The sequence below is a fragment of the Schistocerca gregaria genome, chromosome 2 (genome assembly GCF_023897955.1).
Source record: "Schistocerca gregaria isolate iqSchGreg1 chromosome 2, iqSchGreg1.2, whole genome shotgun sequence".
Classification (NCBI taxonomy): Eukaryota; Metazoa; Arthropoda; class Insecta; order Orthoptera; family Acrididae; genus Schistocerca; species Schistocerca gregaria.
The window spans coordinates 379,243,568-379,256,872 of NC_064921.1; positions in this window are offsets into that span (position 1 = coordinate 379,243,568).

Here is a 13,305-nt window from a genome sequence, read left to right on the forward strand (position 1 = left end):
GAAGAAGAAAACACAATGTGTCAAACATACTATCAGCCCTTCACAAATATAACTCAGCGCTTAGCTACTTCATATTCACGGAGTGTGAAGTAATGCGGCGAACTGGGGATTTTGATGAACGAAACACTGACTGCAGACTTAAAACGCCTCGCAGTTATTCCTATACGACAGTCTTATCTCTCTAACCTTAACTGAAAAGCGAATAGAGCTCGTCGCGACGCCCTTGACGGAAGAACACAGCAAATTCCGTGCAGGAGCACTGAGAATCAGATTCCCGTCTACAATACAGTGCATAACGTAAATTCTGTTCATTAATGTTTCTTGTTCTAGTTTTATTCGCCGCTGATTCCAAAATTCCGTATGGCGTTAACACTTTTAGTGAGTGATTATACCCTTTCGTGTTTTGCACGGCGTATCCACTGACTTGGAAAGAGTACTGCAGAACTGCCGGTCTGACCTTGTGGAACAATTTGTAGTTGCTGCTTGTGACGTAGCTGGGTAGAGACAGTGAAGATTTCAGTTTACAGACGGAGTGTGCATTCCATCTGCAAAATTGGGAAGCCTGCATGAAAGTGGCTACATACAGTGAGGTTCACCAGGAATGCAATGACTCTCTTAAATATGTATATCTTATCAGTTTTTGACAGGGTATGTACTAAGAAACTTCCTGACAGAGTAAAACTGTGTGCCCGACCGAGACTCGAACTAGTGACCTTTGTCATTCGCGGGCAAGTGTTCTACCAACTGAGCTACCCAAGCACAACTCACGACCCGTCCTCTCACAGCTACCATTTTGCCAGTACCTCGTCTCCTACGTTCCTAACTTCTGCGAACCTTGCAGAGCTAGCACTCCTGGAAGAAAGGATATTGCGGAAATATGGCTTAGCCACAGCCTAGGGGAGTGTGCGCTGATATGAAACTTCCTGACAAATTAAAACTGTGTGCCGGACCGAGACTCGAACTCGGCACCCTTCCCTTTCGCAGGAAAGTTCTCTACCAGCTGAGCTCCCCCAGCACGCCTCACTACCCGTCCTCACTGCTTCAATTCTGCCAGTAGCTCAGTTGGTAGAGCACTTGCCCGCGAAAGGGAAAGGTCCCGAGTCCGAGTCTCGGTCCGGCACACAGTTTTCTTCTACCAGGAAGTTTCTTATAAGCGCACACTCCGCTGCAGAGTGAAAATCTAATTCAGGGTATCTACTATCTACATTTACGGGGGCGGGCTGAAAAGTAACGCCTCTGATCTTTTTATTCTGTCCTCAATATCGCTTGAGGTACTACATGTCATCCGTACTGCATATTATTCGGTCGACTTTCCGGATTCTCTGACGCAAGTTGCAACCCTCTGTCGCTAGAGGGCGCCGAACTGTAGCGTGTAACACGACGGTGTGTAACCTAACTACGCCGGTGAGTGAGAAACAGCGCGCTGTGAGAGAATTTCTAACTACACACACATAGAGCACCCCGACCTTCAGGATGACAACGGCAGACCACACACAAGCGCTGCGACATCTGCAACAACCCGACGCACCATGCTCCACTCAGTCCCGACTTGAAGCCGTTAGACACTGATCCCTTCCCAAAACTTAAAAAATACCTTCGAGGACTTCGCTTTGATGGTGATGAAGCGATGCAAGGAGAGATGAGGCTGTAGCTCCATCAGCGAAGTCAAACATTCTGCAGTGACAGTATCAACAAAGTGGCCTCTCTTTGGGAGAAATGCGTTCGCCGCCAGGATGACTAGCTTGAGAAATAAATCTGTAAACATGAAGACTAAAGACGTAGAACGCCAATAAAGTTTGTTTCCCTTATAAATCTTTAATAAGAGTTCTCGGACAAAAAATACGGAGGCATTAATTTTCAGAACGTCCTCGTACATGTACATCTAAAAAAATTGGTTCAAATGGCTCTGAGCACTATGGGACTTAACAGCTGTGGTCATCAGTCCCCTAGAACTTAGAACTACTTAAACCTAACTAACCTAAGGACATCACACACATCCATGCCCGAAGCAGGATTCGAACCTGCGACCGTAGCAGTCACGCGGTTCCGGACTGAGCGCCTTAACCGCGAGACCACCGCGGCCGGCATGTACATCTAGATATGTGCTGTAGAAGCTGTTGTGAAGTGAATCGCAGAGGGTACTTATCGTGGTACGGTATGGTGGTGTTTCTTACAGATCGAACAATGTGTAGAAAGCAAGGAAAATCACTGCTGAAATGGCTCCGTGAATGCTGTAATTAGTCTAATTTTGTCTTCGCGGTTCCCTGCTGCACCGATACTTGGGTGGCTGAAGTATGTTCCTCGATTCTTCAGTTGCGACTGGTTTCTGGAATGTTGTAAGTAGGCTTTTACGGGAATGTTGGCTTCTATCCTCTAGCGATTGTTACCTCACGTTTCCCATCCGTTGCGTTCTCCAGCAGGTCAATTGGTTGTTTTGGGTGAAGAGACCAAACTTCGAGGTCATCGGTCTCGTCGGATTAGGGAAGGAAGTCGGCTGTGCCCTTTCAAAGGAACCATCCCGGCATTTGCCTGCAGCGATTTTAGGGAAATCACGGAAAACCTAAATCAGGATGGCCGGACGCGGGATTGAACCGTCATCCTCCCGAATGCGAGTCCAGTGTGCTCCAGCAGGTCAAAAACACCTGCGACAATTTGCGCTGTTCTTCTCTTTATACGTTCAATATCTCCTGTTATTCAATGTGGAATGGTTCCCTTATACTTGAGAAATACTCTTAAGATTTCTTATAAAACCCTCTCTAGCATTTTTCCAGTATCCTGGCAATAAAGCGAATTCTGCCACGTGGCTTACCTAAACTGAGCCTCTGTGATCATTCTACATCATATCCACCCAAACTGTTACATCCAGGTATTTGTATGAACCAGATTATTGCACGAGTTAATTGTTTCCAGCTGTGCCTCGTTGATATGGATAGGATATTTGGCGCGTTTTGTGAAGTGAAAAATTTTACATTTCTGTATATTTAAAGCAAGTTGTCAATCTTTGCTCTACTTTAAGATCTTATCAAATTATGCTTGGATATTTCTACAGTTGTTTTCACATAGTACACACTGCAACATCTGGAGGAGGTGGAGGTCACTAGAACTTTAAGCATGGCTGTACTTCAGCAACGGTGCATGTAGATACTTGATAGAACAGGAAAATAACAGCCAACCAGTTGCAAAATTGGTTTTGTTTACTTCATAGAGATAAGTGACGAGTATTATAAAATTGGAGAAATCACCGCTCGAAAGAGAAAATTTAGGTATTCGTTTAGACTATGTGCTATTCCAGAGTGAGTCGGTCGAGAAACAGTGTGACAGTTCTGTTATTAACCATACACCAAGCAATTAAGTGTAAATTGCAGAGTAGCCGTGTAGATGAGGGTCCTCCTCGTTTCTTCCACACACTGCCCATCTTGAGTAACAGAAGCTTCAGAGTCGGCCGTTCGAGACTCTTCGCCAAGGATTTAAGGGGCTACCGCTGTCTCATGCAGGACTGGCATCTGTCACTGACTTGTACTGTCCGTGTTTATCATCAGAGCGTTCACCTGGTGGTAGGTACACCCACATAATGCCGCAGAAAGAAATGTGAGGTAAAGATTAGAGCGGGCGATAAAAAGTATGTTAGAAGACGTACAGTCCAGAATGGGTATGTCAATTGGGCAAAATTACCTTGAGCAGTGAGGCATCGGAGCCCGCTACGTTCCTGCAGCAACGCTCCCAAAGGTGGACTTCTTGAGCGCGTCTTATACACCACCAAAAGTGTATGCGTCTTTGAACGATGTCTACGTGATGTCAGAAATGCCTGTTCAGCCCCTGAGGCAACCAATCTTTATTGTAATTTCTCGCCTCTGCTCGCCTGAAGACTTGCATTCAGGTAGTTGCGCCACATGCTCGTTTTCTAGAGAGGGAGAGGCGGAGACGTAGCCATTGACAATCGGTCGGCTATCAGTATTGGACTGCATTGTGGGCGCTCGTAATAGATATGGCCTTCTTATCCTTTGTATACTAATGGCACCGTAGCTAACGCGTCGTGTCTTGCCTGCACTGACAATGTATTTCACGCGCCATTAAGATAACTGCATACATGTGTGAGGGCAAGAGACTGTCTACGTCTGTCTCATACGAGTGTATCGGCTATACTGTCAGGCACTGTATGTTTTGTGCGATTCCATTAACAGAGACGTAACTGTGGTGTCCCAGTTTGGAGAGCAGACCGCCCACGCGCCATGTCCTGGAAGGTCCCGCGTCTGTAGTAATCACCTCCCCCCTTCCCCCGTCCCCTCTCACAGCCAGTTGCCGCGTGGACTGAACAGGCGCGGCAAGATTTGCACGGCCTGAGGACCGACACTTTCTCTCTCACCGACACGCTCCCGTGGGCACTCGCAGCCGTGTGAGCGGAACGTGCTTGCTGGCACGCATTGGCGGCCCACCCACGCTCTTACCTTTCAAAAGACAAACACACACACACACACACACACACACACACACTAGTAAGCCGCATCGATGATGATACTACATTGCGAGTCTCGGGTCCCAGAGAAACCGAAAAATTGTATGTTATCAGGGAGCGTTCAATAAGTAATGCAACACATTTTTTTCTCGGCCAATTTCCGTTGAAACAATAAGGAATTTCTTATGGCACACCGAGGAATATTCCCACTTCAGCCCTTGTAGTTTCATGAACTTCTGGTAGACGGAGGCGCTATACGCAATCTTCAAAAGTCGTCTGTAACGGAGGTGCATTCCAAGCAGGGAACTGTCATTGAACTTCTTTTGGCGGAAACCAAGTGCATCGCAGATATTCATAGACGCTTTCAGAATGTCTACGGAGACCTCTCAGTGAACAAAAGCACGGTGAGCCCTTGGGCAAGGCGTCTGTCATCATCGCAACAAGGTCGCGCATACCTTTCCGATCTCCTGCGTGACGGCCGGCCTCACACAGCTGCGACCTCCACAATATTAGAACGTGTGTACCCTCTCATTCGAGGTGATCGACGGATCACAACCAAACACTTCGCTGCACAACTGGACGTCTCTGTTGGTAGTACTAACAAACACGCTCACCGATTAGGGGCCGGCCGGTGTGGCCGAGCGGTTCTAGGTGTTTCGGTCTGGAACCGCGCGACCAGCCTCGGGCATGGATGTGTGTGATGTCATTAGGTAAGTTAGGTTTAAGTAGTTCTAATTCTAGGGCACTGATGACCTCAGATGTTAAGTCCCATAGTGCTCAGAGGCATTTGAACCAATTAGGGCACTCAAAGGTGTGTACCCGCTCGGTTCCTCGCTGTCTAACAAAAGACCGTACAGAGCAATGAAGGACCAGTTACGTGGCTGGTCGTGACGATTGTTTGTCGAATATTCTCGCAGGCTACTAAACGTATTGTCATCACTTCGATCCGGAAACAAAACAGCAGTCCATGGAGTGGCGCCACACCACCTCTCCTCCGAAGCAAAAGTACAAAGCCGCACTGTCAGCCGGTAAAATCATGGTGACGGGCCCGCTGGGACCCTGAAGGGACTACTCTGTCCTCTTGGTGCAACAATCGACTCTGAAGCGTATTATGCTACCTCATGAAACTGAAGAAGCGACATGAGGATGTTCATCGCCATAAAAATGCAAACGAACTACTACTTCTCCAATGTGAGTTCAGGCATGTGCTACTGACATGCCTGAACTCGTCCTGTTTTCAACCTAGTCAGTTTTATTGTGGTAATAGGGCATCTGTGGGGATTTTAGTAGTTTCTATCTATGAGATGAGTCCTACTATGGCAATTTTCGTGATTTTGAATGAATTGTTTCCGTTGCCATTGGTCCATACCACGTTCCACACATCAGTCACAACACAGATACAGTAATCTGATACGTTGTTCTGATATAGACACGACGTGCTACTGCCGGTACTACAAAAATCTGAAGATTATCCAGAGAGACCGAAGCTAGAGTCATTGATTAAAAAATGTGCACCTAAGACCGAAAAGTAAACGATATATTAGAAATGTTTTAAATATCAATACAGATGCTGTTCATTCGCTGCGAATATGTAGCTACAGTGGCAATAGAAATTCTCAGATGATTTAAATTGGAAACCTTACAGGAAAGACGGCGTAGCTCCCGCGAAAACCTGGCGAGTAAAACTTGTATTCGAAGGTGACCAAGTTAATAAAACGTAGGGGACATAGAGGCGTACGCGTAGAACACAAAGGAATTAACGACATTAGTTTCCAGGGGCATTGATTTATATCAATGGGACAACTTAAAAATTTGTGCCGGGTCGGGACTCGAACCCGGGCATCTTGCTTACTAGGCCGATGTGCTGACCATTACGCCTCCCGGACACACTGGTCACCACGAACGCACGGACTACCCAAGCACGCATCCCACCAGACCCTAATTCTCAACTTATACCACACACTACTGATGTAGTGCCCCTACGGACATGTCCAAAAGAAAAGACACCATGTATATAATTAAGGCGAACGCAGCCAATGATCCCTTCAGTGCGGATGCACACCAAGATCTTAGCAGGAGTAGTCCGTGCAGTTGAGGTGACCACTTGGTCCGGATGGCGTAGTGGTCAGCGCATCTGTCTAGTAAGCAGTAGACTCGGTTTCGAATCCCAGTCTGGCACAAATTTTCTACTTGCGCCATTGATATAAATTAGTGCCCCCTGGTAGCTAACGTTTTTCATTCGTTTGCTTCTTGATTCATAATAGTTACAGGATCAAGATGGTGTCTATTCTTCCGGACATGTCCCAAAGAACAGACATATGTTTACAAGCAGTCAGTCATTTCTCCATCGGACTGTACGCGAATGCAATAGGAAAGAAAATTGATGGTAGGAGCCACTCTCCACCAGGCACCGCACAGTGGCTTGCTGAGTATTCATGTAGGTGCAGACAGGTACTGCGGTCCTAGCGACGCGGGGAGTCTGCGCTCCGTCGCCACCCAGCGCAGAGGTTCACCTCGCCGGCGGCGAGCGTCTCGCGCTGTAGAAATGGGTCGACCCCGCCTCTCGAAGGTCAGAGGCAGCCAGCTTTCAGCGAGCGCGGGGCAGCCGCCACACACGCCGGTGTCGAAAGCCCGGGCGGCCACCCTCTCCAGCACGCGGCTCGCTATCAGTCATCTTCAACAGCGCGAGGGGCGACCTTTCGTGGCAACCACTCTCCGGCGGCGCGGATGCATAACTCGTTATCCGAGGCGCAATCTGCCCGGCCCGCAATGGGCACACAGCTGACCGCGGCGGGCAGTTTTCTCATTACGGCCGGCGCGAGCTTAACCGGACGGCTTACGTAAGGCCGAGGCGCCGTTCATCATGGCACGCAATGCCTCGCTTCACAATACATAAAACGTCACCAATGGATGAAGTCATTATGTTGTAAGCAGCGTATTTACTTCGTCTGCCTAAGGTCGAAAATAAGCGCACGCGAGCTTGTGTGTGTGTGTGTGTGTGTGTGTGTGTGTGTGTGTGTGTGTGTGAGAGAGAGAGAGAGAGAGAGAGAGATATGAGATTTCGCCTTGCGGTCCCATCGATATCTTCCACATTAAAAAATTATAACCAGCGTTTCGTATTAATATGTAATTTAATTATTAATCTATTTAACACAATGATTACGAAGAAATGTGCTGGGTGGTTATACTCAACGTGCACCTACTCACAGAAGTTCGGTCTGAGCTGTGACGGTCGTATGGGAGCGAAACGTGATGAGATGGCCATTATCTCCTGCTTGCAGCCCCTCGGGCAGGCGACAGACCGCAACGTAATTACAGTGACGGGTATGGAAAGTGTTAACGCCTTGTATACCTTGACCCAACACTGCCAGATTGATACTCCAGTATTTCCATGCCAGTGGCATTTGAAGATTAAAAATTTCATCCTTGCACGAGCTCTCTCTCTCAGTACAAGTAGAAGCCATTCCTACAGGCGGAGAGCCGGCCGCTGTGGCCGACAGGTTCTAGGCGCTTCAGTCCGGAACCACGCGGCTGCTACGGTCGCAGATTCGAATCCTGCCTCGGGCATGGATGTGTGTGATGTCCTGAAGTTATTTAGGTTTAAGCATTTTAAGTCTAGGGGACTGATGACCCCAGATGTTAAGTCCCATAGTGCTTAGAGCCATTTGAACCCTTTTTATAGGCTTAGAATGGTGTGAGTACTTGATGGCTATTATGTATGTCTAATGTTATGGAACTTTTTAGGTGGCGATCGTAACACAGCAAGTCCAGAGGACGTGGTACTCTCACGACAGCCAATCTTTTCCAACACGCATTTTAGAGAAACTTCTAGGAGTCCTGGCAGGAGGTAGCATCCACCAGAAGAGCTAGAACAAGGAGGAGGAAAAAGTTAATGAAAATGTCTATGATGTGGTCCTGATCCAGACTGGCTGCAAGGTCTGATCTTAAAATAATGTCGTAGAGCGGTATGGCGATGGCGAAATCCGCAGAGTCGACCTACAGTCCTCGTCTGGTAGGTGATGTCGGTTGCTCTTTGTGTTATTCTGAAGCCAGTAGTTGGTGATCTGAGAGCTCAACCAAGCTATTCTTTCCTGAATCGAGAGCGCGTCCCCTTGATCTAACGTGGGATTCTGCTGAGGCATTTTCCGGATTTCTAAGCGAGTGTCGTGTTTTGATGCCCAGTTGCTAGAGCCTATTTATCAGGTTGCGGAGCCAGTAGCTACAACGGTCTTGGCGAGGTTTAACAGGAGCGAATAAATTATGTGTGTTCTCGGGGAAATTTGGGAGTAACGTTTCTGTTTGACTTTTCCCCTGTCGGCGTTGAAGTGTAGCCTTGGTTTGTTGTATGAAGATTACTGGCGTAATCTGTTAATTGCCACTTAGAGAGAATGAACGAACGAATTATAAACGGCATGCACATTCCAGTCCAGTGGTCGGATCTCAGAATCTTCCTGGAAATATATGGACTTGTGCAGGGCTTACTTTATCCATATCGGAGTCGTGAAAAATTTAACCCTGCCTCGCAGCAAAAGCGATGCTGACGATTCTTGGGAAATTTCGTGCGTGCGTGTGTGTGTGTGTGTGTGTGTGTGTGTGTTTTTGTTACTCCTTTCCGTTGAAATGGCTGGACGGATTTGGTCGAAATTTGGAATGGAGATTGCTTATACCCTGAATTAAGACATATATCAAAAGGGTAGGCATAGGATTGAAAAAGAAGTGTAGCCCACGACGTGCGAGTACCCATAGTTTTAGCCCGCCCAGCTAGCCGTGCGGTGTAACGCGCTGCTTCCCGAACGGGAAGGCGTACCGGTCCCCAGTACGAATCCGCCCGGCGGATGAGTGTCGAGGTTCGGTGTGCCGGCCAGACGGCCAGACTGTGGATGGTTTTTAAGGCGAATTCCCATCTGCCTCGGCGAATGCGGGCTGGTTCCCCTTATTCCGCCTCAGTCACACTATGTCGCCGATTGCTTTACAAACACTGTCTCCACGTAAGCGTACACCATGATTACTCTACCACGCAAACTTTGGGATTACACTCGTCAAGTATGAGACGTTCCTGGTGGGAGGGGGGGGGGGGGGAGGGGGGACCTCCACTGGGGGCCGAACAGCACAATAACCATGGGTTCGGTGCGTGGGGCGGCGGTGAGGTGGGTGGACTGTTGTGGCCTGTTGTGGGGTTGTGAAGCACTGAAGGCTGCGGCGGGACGAAGTCTATCCTTCGTTTCTAGGTCCCCAGTACACAATACACCTCCCCCATTCCCCACCCCCACACACACACTTACTAGTTTTTCGTTGTTTATGAAGTAGACGCGTCATGTTTTCATTTCTATTCACTACACATCTCGCAGAAAGTAGCCACATATATTACTGGATGTTACATGCAAAATTATATCATCCTACGAAACATAATTCAAGAGATTCGATGTTGTACCCATTGAGGTGCGTGAAAATGAAACTGTAGGGCGAAATTCGCTAGAGATACAGGTGAACTATGCGTACAAATACGTTTTAAGTATGTTAAATACTTATTAAAGATGATTCGACGTGTTCATAGGAGGCCAAAGCCAAGAGTGAAAAGCTCATTCTAAACCCCTGGAACAATTTCAACCAAATTTGGTACAGATATTAGTTACAATCTGGAAAGAAGTACTGTGGAGATAAGACCACCAACTTTCTGTACGACTGGAGATGTTAAAGTGGAGAGAGAGGAGAGAGGGGGGAAGGAGGCGATGGACAGTGAGGGGGAAGGAAGTGTTGGACAAAGATAGGGGGAGGAGACGACTGACACCGAAAGTGAAGAAGAGGAGGAGGACGTGGACACAGAAAGGGAAGAGGATTAGATTAACAGCGAGACGGGGAGGAGCAGTTGGACAGCGAGAGGGAGGAAGAGGAGATTGACAGACAGTGAAGGGGAAGGAGGAGTTGGACGAAGATACGGAGAGGAGAAGACTGAGAAAGGGAGGAGGAGGAGGAGGAGGAGGAGGAGGAGGACATGAACACAGAAAGGGAATAGGAGGAGATGAACAGGGAGAGGAGGGGGGAGCAGCTGGATAGGGAGAGGGGGGAACAGGAGATGGACAGACAGGAAGGGGGAAGGAGGAGTTGGCTCTGAGCACTATGGGACTTAACATCTGACGTCATCAGTCCCCTAGAACCTAGAACTACTTAAACCTAACCTAAGGACACCACACACATCCAAACCCGAGGCAGGATTCGAACCTGCGGCGGTTCCAGACTGAAGCGCCTAGAACCGCTCGGCCACACTGGCCGGCTAAGGAGGAGTTGGACAGAGGGAGGAGAAGATGGACAGAGAAAGGGAGAAGGAGAACGCGGTCACAGAAAGGCAGGAGGAGGAGGAGACGAACAGCGAGAGAGCGGAGGAGCAATTGGACAGGCAGAGGGAGGAAGAGGAGACGGACAGAAAAATGGAGGAGGAGCAGATAGACTAATAAACGATTTGTATAAATATATACCTGGTTTTTTTTTATATAAGGGTGCTTATCCGCGGGTGACGCCGCAGGGTACAACTAGCTGTTTGTTCTGTAGCAGAGAAGAGAATTATTCTGGTTCCGCCGATAAACATTCGCGATTAAATCTGCGCAACCCCTAGAAAGCTCCCAGGTGCGAATGAAAGGAATTTTTCGCATTCATTGACTGTACAACCTTGGTGCAAAACTGTTGTGATTCAAGCGATATCTGAAGATGGTGCATCCACATCTGAGAAAATTAATCAACATCGCTGTATTGAGGTGGCCTCTGTTACATCAGTCTTTTGGTTTGTACCACGTGTTTCGAAATAGAGACTTTTCGTGACATAAACAAATGTCTGATTTGTGGCGACGAAGGTGGATACCGAAGGGTTATACCGCGCAGAGCTCCGTGCTCAGCAGAGCTCAGCTGGCGCGCGGCGGTGGCCAAGTTAATTGCGCCGTCACGTCACCCTCGGGCCTGGGCAGCGGGTACCGGCCACTGGAGCGGCGCCGACTTAGATTTACGAGACGCGGCCAGCGGGCGGCGGACGGCGGCAAATAGAGCGCAGTGCTATAGGCGTTGCGCCAGCCGGCCCATTACTCAGCGCCGGCGCGACGGCACCGCCCCTGCTGGCTGCGCCCGCTGGACAACTCCAGCTCCGGGCAGGTACGAGCCGCCACGCCTTTGCCGATGAGCGACGGCGCCTCCAGGGTGCACGGCAGCAGGCGCGCGAGTGCTGTCGTCACAGTCATGGAGGGCTTTCACATCTTACATCGCGAGAAATCTGCTGCTTGCAGATCATTCGTGGGTAAATTTTAAACTTCCTGGCAGATTAAAACTCTGTGCAGGACCAAGGTTCGATCTCGAGACCTTTGCCTTTCGTGGACAAGTGCCCTACCACTGGCGGAAATGAAGCTGTTGGGACGGGTTCGTTAGTCGTGCTTGCGTAGCTCAGTTGGCAGAGCACTTGCCCGCGAAAGACAAAGGTCCCGAGTTCGAGTCTCGATCCGGTACTCAGTTTTATTTCTGTCAGGAAGTTTCATATCAGCGCACACTCCGCTGCAGAGTGAAAATTTCATTCAGAACTAATTTAACCTAACTAACCTAAGGACATCACACACATCCACTCCCGAGGCAGGATTCGAATCTGCGACCGTAGCGGTCGCGCGGTTCCAAACTGTAGCGCCTAGAACCGCTCGGCCACCCTAGCCGGCCAAATATAGCAGACAACCACTACTTAAACAGAGTAGTTTTGCTAAATGGTGACAGATGGAGGGAACTGTCCCTGAATGGAGGGAACTGTTCCTGAAAGGGTAAGGACCAAGAAAAGGCATAGCGACATGCGGCCGGAAATGCGTTCCTAGAGGGTACAGCTGCACTCTATCAAAACTCGCTACCAAAACTGCGCTTCGGTAGTTTTGGTACACTACATAAATGACGTAGTAAATTGTAGGATTACCAGTAGTACTGTTGGCATTGATAGGGAAAAAAGTATAAATGAATGTGTAAGAGCGAAACTGGGAGTCGTGGCTTCTCTTCCTTTTTTGTTAGTTTTACACATAATTAGAACCGCACATCGTTCAGTGTTCGTCCATAGTGTATTTTATATACTTACAAAATACAAATTGCGTTTTATAAGTAACAAAAATTAGTTGATCACGTAACTTCTGCTCTTTTATGTAAGCAAAGCAATTATTTTTGTGCAAGTGTATTTTACATGCACAAACATAAAAACTCTATATAATTATTGTTGGTTTGTACTCAATATACCGTCCTTCATCAAGATCAAAGACAAGAGTTTTCTGTTATTAATGATAAATGTGAAAGTTATTTTTGAATAACAAAAACATGTTTTAAGCAAGCTCGACGAAGCACTGAAGAGACTTTTGATATATTTTTCTTTTGCATGTTTTTTAGTTTATCTTTGTTGGAGAAATCGCGTGTTTCAGCCCTTTACGATTAATCTGTTTCATTATGAAATTTTTACGACGACATCTCTCTGTTCCAAGTCACAACTCAACAATTTTCGAATAAAATATGAATTAAATACGGAAAATTTAAATTTTGCAAGAAATACTGTTTATTTTAAAGTAGCAGACACGAGGATATAAAGAACAAAAACGCCCTCCCTCAGTTCCTAGACGGTTCATCACTTCCGGTTTCTAGGGGAATCTAGTAAGACACTGATGGTGCACACAAAGAAAGCGATCGAAATGAGGTCCGACAGGTATGCAACACACCTAAAGTACAGATAACGTGGTTATGATCTTAACTGGCCAAGGGTAGTAGGAAAACTATCATAGTCAACCGTTACTTCGGTAGTTTACGGTAGTCCGTGGTAGTTTTACAACTCTAAAAGTGAGGGACATCCACTTGAGGGT